Genomic DNA, 6,235 nt, shown 5'->3' on the forward strand with positions numbered 1-6,235 from the left:
AAAACAGACTCATCAAAGAATTGTTTATGGCCCTAGGACCCTCTGTCTTAACCCTTGTCTTGCGTTGGGGTCAAAAACAACCCGTTTTTCAAGCCAATTCTGGGGTCAATCTGAACCCAACACAAGACAATTTATCATTCACCTCAGGCACTGTACCAGCAGCTTTTAAGACCGCTGTTATTCGACCTTTGCTTAAGTGGCCAAACCTCGATCTAGAGAACCTCAGTAATTGTAGGCAGTTTCAAACCTCCCGTTTCTTGCAAAATTCTTGAAAAAGTCAGAGTGTAACAGTTTAATGACTATATGGTCGCTAATAATCGATTTAAAACTCTTCAGACTTAAAAACTTCTCCCAGCTATGGACTCCAACACCTCATCAATACTACCGTATTTTCCAGACTATAAGCCGCAACCTTTTTCCTAGATTTTGAGCCATGTGGTTTATAGTCCGGTGCGGCTATTCTGTGGATTTTTCTTCCACCGCTCGGGGCGCTCTAACCGGAATGACAGTACAATTCAATACAATACATTTCCCATAAACTGGATGTGACTGCAGGTGGAGGAGCTCAACGGGTGAGGGCACCATACACTAGGTTATTGCATTAGGTGCTGTAATTCGTTGATTTTATGTTTTCCTAGAGGTGCCTGAAGTGCACATGAATACGATTGGCTGATGTTACGTCTGTTCTGTTGTTTCGATGTGAAATGCTATTGTTGATTTAGCACGTCGTGTGTTAGATTGGCTGACTTTATTAACATAAAACAAGACAGGTGCATATGTAGAATGTAGTAAGAACAATAGATGGTGGAGTCTGGTGGACATTAGCTGACAAACTGGAGCGGCAGTGAAATGAAGATAAGTACTGTTCTTTTTTTCTCTTGGTTCTCCTCTGTTTTAATCAGCAACATTGCTGCAGTGTTAAAAGGCACTTTTAGGAAAGAATCTGCTCAGGTACATACATGTACATTTACAGTTCATAAACGTTCTGTAAATGCAGTAAATATAAAAGTTTTCAACATAGATAGGTGCGTCTTATATAAAGGTGCGGCCTGTTTACGTTTTTTTTCCAAATGTTCTAAAAACAGAGTGGGTGCGGCTTATATAACGAGGCGGCTTATAGCCCGGAAAATACGGTACTCTGCTTTTGACGCCGTCGATCATAACATACAATTAGAATGCCTTGAAGCGTGTGTTGGTATCTCAGGCTCAGCGTTTTCTTGGTTTAATTATCTCAGAGACGATGCACCGTGTCGCATGAATGGCAATGCGATTTCTGAGTTTTGTAATGTTACATGTGGAGTCCCGCAGGGATTCGTACTTGGACCATCTAAATGCATCCGCTTGGTGATAAATATAACATTAGTTTTCACTGTTATGCTGACGATACCCAATTACAAATGCTTTTGGAGATAACTAACCTGCGTAATCTAGAGGCATGCCTTGCTGAGATTAAACAATGGATGTCTTTCAATTTTTTGCTTTTTGACTCAGATAAAACCGAGATGTTGATCATTGGCCCTGTTCATCATCGGCACCTATTTAACCCTTCTATGGTTATGGTATGTATTTTTGTTATTCTGCCAGTGTTGATGGGTCTGTTTGACCCGCTAGAGCTTTGTGTTTTCAAACCAACACAATCAAATGATTTTCTGTTAAAATACTCAACAGTGTACTTCATCCCAATTGCAAGTCATATGAACAGCAAACATTGTAAATATTTGCCCTTTACCTTTGTTAGATCACATTTATGAATTAATGTGCTAGTCCTTTTTTAAAAATAAAATAAATATAAATAAAAAATGTAAATATAAATATAAAATAAATATAGAAAAATATAATTGAAAAATAATAAATTGATATTTAATTGTACTTAAATATTTATTTCCACAATTATATTGGTATTTATTTTTAGTTTTTTATTTTATTTGTGTATTTTTATGTAATCACAAAAATTATTCCGAAAAACTGAAAAAAAAAACTATTCAGAAAAACAGAATTTTTCTTTATTGCAAATAACAGAAAAGAAATTACTCAGAAAAACATGAAAAACAATACTCCAAAAAACAGGGAAAAATATTATTCCGAAAAACATGAAAAAAAAATTACACTGAAAAACAGGGAAAATATTATTCTAAAAAACTGAAAAAAAAAAAAAAAAACAAGGCCAAAAAAAAATTACTAAGAAGAGCAGGATTTTTTTTCAATTATATTTTTTATCGTCACTTTTATTTATTTATTTTTAATTTTGGCAGTTTTGGTCCTGCAGTGCAGAAGCAAATGTTATTCAAATGAGGGGGCGAACTTGTGTGACAAGTGTGTGTTGGGTTGAACTATTCGCCTAGGTATGCCACAGTGAGAAGTATTGTGTCGTGACAACAGCACACGACTCTAAATGGCGGTGAATAGCGCGGAGAGGCGACTGGGGGTTCGTGGCTCCGCTCGCCACCTGCGCAAGCTTGCGAGGCAGTACAAAATATGGATTTCAATCAGCCAATAGGTGAATAGTTCAACACACTTCAGACCGCCCCTAATTAGAAGAACACTTCTTCATGTCAGCATGAAATGCAGAAGGAAATGTTATTCAAATGACTGGGCGCTCTTGAGTGTGTCTTGGGTTGAACTATTCACCTAATGGGTAGTTGATGGTGCTCGCTGCACTGACATATCGATCAAACCAATAGGTGAATAGACCAACCCAAGACACACTTTGGACTGTCCCCTCATTTGAATAACATTTCCTTCTGTATTGCAGAATCAAAACTGCCAAAATAAAAAATAAATGAATAAAAGTGAAAATAAAGAATATAATTGAAAAAATAATATTAAAAAATATCTAATACAAATAAAATTACAACTAAATATAAATTACAACAAATATTTTAAAAGTAAAAGTAAATCGCAAAATACTGTAAATGTGGAAATAAAATATTTGTAAAAATACAAAAATACATATATAAATACAGTTAAATATCAATTCAATTATATTTAATTTTATTTTTTTCAATAATTTTTCAATATTTGTTTTTATTTTCACGTTGATTTAGTTTTTTCATTTTGGCACTTTTGGTCCTCCATCAAAAAAGAAACATGGATTGTAGCACAGTAAGCTTAAAGCGGAAGTCAACCCAAACATATGTTTTCCAGAATATGTTCTATGCAGGCCCACTAGTTGAAACACCGCATTCTGATTAATAATGCATTTACGGAATATGAGCTAAGCAATAAAATCCACCCATTTTTGTCCATCTCAGGTGGTGTTCATTTTGTCACTTTTGTTGACTGAAAATGACATCACAGTTGCTCAGGGCTCAGGTAACAACCAATCACAGCTCACCTGTTTTCTGAAGCCGAGCCATGATTGGTCATTAGCCCTGAGCAATTGTGATATTGTTTTCAATCAGCAGAAGGACAAAACGGCCACCCCCATTGATGGCTAAAAACGAGTGGATTAACTCTTATTCCACAAACGCAATATTTATCAGAATGCCTTCTTTCAACTAGTGGGCCTGCATAGAACTTATTCTTGAAACAAATATGTTTGGGTTGACTTCCACTTCAAAGGGAAAGTCACACCAGTTTGTGTCAGTGCAGACGGTTCCCACATTTAAAAATATTTTCTTTTGATAGTTCAATAATTCAAAATAGTTTCCATCTTGAAAATGTGAATCCATTGTTATTTTTCTTGTGGTCGAAAAGTGACATGTCGCATATGTGAGTGACGTCACTCGCCCAGACGGGAATTAAAATTGTGAAGTCCTAGTATGCTTCACTTCAAGCTGTAAACACTGGAATTCCCCTTTCGTATGTGTTCTATAATGCACAGTTGTTTGCTGTGTGTCTTTATTCCTAGGAATGGGGTCCCCTCCTGTATTTTATTATTTGTCAATTATTAGTTTTGGTCCACAAACACACAATTGAATAAAATGCGATTCCTATTCAAGTGTTGTCAAATATCACTAACTGCTGCACTCAACAGGCAGCTAAAGGCACTACCACTTGAAAATGAATGGTAAATGGCTGTTATTTTTCTGTGAGCTGATTGCCATGAGCTACCTGCTCCTGACTGGTGTTAAATGCATCGCTCGTCCTAACCGTGATCAGCAAAGAAGCTTTTTTTTTTTTTTTTTTTTTTTTTTAAAGCAAAGAAGCAGTGTGCGCTCGTCCCAACCTAAATCTATGTAGCTCTGCTCACTTCCACATTTCCTCATTCTCATATAAATCAGCTACGGAGAGGTTAATCCTTTTGATATGTTGAAGTGGGCATTAGTAGAGATGTCCACATACATTTTGATGCCAATTGATCGTTTTTGGACGTTATAAGCAATGAAAGTACGATGATTTCCAATGGAGAGTTTCGAATCGGTTACTCCCGTGACTCCAGCCGAACAGGGATAAAATGCTAGGGGGCGCGGCCATTCTCCTCATTAACATGAAGCGTTATTCACTTATTCCCTAATTCCTCCCATATTTATTGATAAAACAGAAAATGACATCTCTTTTCATTTTCCTGATCAAAAAATATATAGAATGAACTTGTTAGTGAAAACATGGCCATCCCGGCCCCACCGTCCCTTTAAGATACTGCCCCTGTGACCTGACCCCGGATAAGCGGAAGAAATAGTGTCATTTCTATAAATCTGTGCAAGAGTTTACATTTTAAAATGATCAAATCACTTCAACAACTTTTCTAGGAAATCATAATGTTCTATCATCGGTGAGCTATTTTTAGAACGAGCCCACAAGCTACTCATGTGGTCTTTGGGTGCTACCTGATGTTTGAAAGCCCCATGTTGTGGCCCCCTCCAACGTTTTATTTGCTCATTCCTGGTATATACAGTAGATCTGTTATGTTGTTGGAAGTCCAGGTTATGCAATATTGGTGTTTATCAGCAAGATACGAGACATGCGTTGAATATCTTATTTGTCCTCCACCAGTCTGTATTGTGAGTGTCAGAGCTGGGCACCTGACCCTTTTTTGACGGTCCGTCCTCCGTCCGCGACCTCAGTACACTTCTGTCCTCGTCCCTCAGTCCTTATTCATAAAAATGATCGTCCTCCGACCTAGTCCTTTTAAAGCGGTTCCATACTTACGTCCGCCCCCACCCAACAACAAAAAAAAAGTGTCCGTGCATGACGCCGCGGAAGGGATTGTAATGGCAGAAGTTTGTTTAAAGCTCATTAGCTGGCTAATTTACTATTCAAACCCGCTTACCTTATGGGCACCCAGTTCTGGGTTCACGGTTTGACGAACAGCTTGCCAGCACCGGTATGTGTGTAAGGAGACAAAGTGAGCGAGTAGAGAATTGTAATGTAATTGCTTTATTTAACAGTGGTCATTTTTATATGTCAATGCAGGGGATGTGAGAGAGGTCGGTCTCTGAATGGATGGGCGGAAGTTGCATTTGATTACAGCGATTTGGACCCATATAAACTTCAACAAAGAGACTAGATTACTGAACCGCAAGCACAACCCGTCGTGACGTACATTCACCTTTTTTGCTACCTCATTTTCCATTCAGTAAATTGAAGGACTTCCAGAATTATAAAAGTAAGGAGGCATATTTGAGTCTGGCTGCATTTCTGAGATGAGTGTTTACAATTTCCACCATGGAGACTGGAAGGATGTGAGAGCAAACGTGCTTCATTCACAGAGACTCTCTGTGTGGGCCAACTACCAATACAAGCACACGTGATACGTACTCGACATGAAATCACTTTTCTGGTTAGATCATTTTGAAATCGGCCAACCTAGCTTAAAAACAGCAGTTTTGGTGCTGGTCTCATCAGCCGCTGGCCGGGCAATTACCAACACGAGCACACATGATACATGCTCGACATTTAATCACTTTTCTAGTTAGATCGTTTTGAAATCTGACCAGTTCAAGTGAGGGGTGAACAGTTTTAAATTCTGGTTGTGTGTATTTGTATAAATCCGGGATGGACAACTTAAACAATGGAGGCGGCAAGAATTTTTCATCAGTGCTAGCGGGAATCGATCCCACGCTACCTGCACACAACTCGGGCGTGTGTACCACTACATTGTCAGTGACCCCATGTCATTGTCATGACCCCTAAATTTTGTGATAGTCCAAGTAAATTGTTCATCTACTCGTGGATGAGCAACGAGTATATTCACCAATTTGTTTTTTTGAATATTGAATATTGTTCATTGTTGACAAATTTCTACTCAACACTTCAGCCCATTTATCTGTAATATAGTAAAAAGGAGTGGAAA

Source organism: Filicampus tigris, chromosome 9 (assembly GCF_054856515.1).
Source record: "Filicampus tigris isolate MCC_2025a chromosome 9, RoL_Ftig_1.0, whole genome shotgun sequence".
NCBI classification, from domain to species: Eukaryota; Metazoa; Chordata; class Actinopteri; order Syngnathiformes; family Syngnathidae; genus Filicampus; species Filicampus tigris.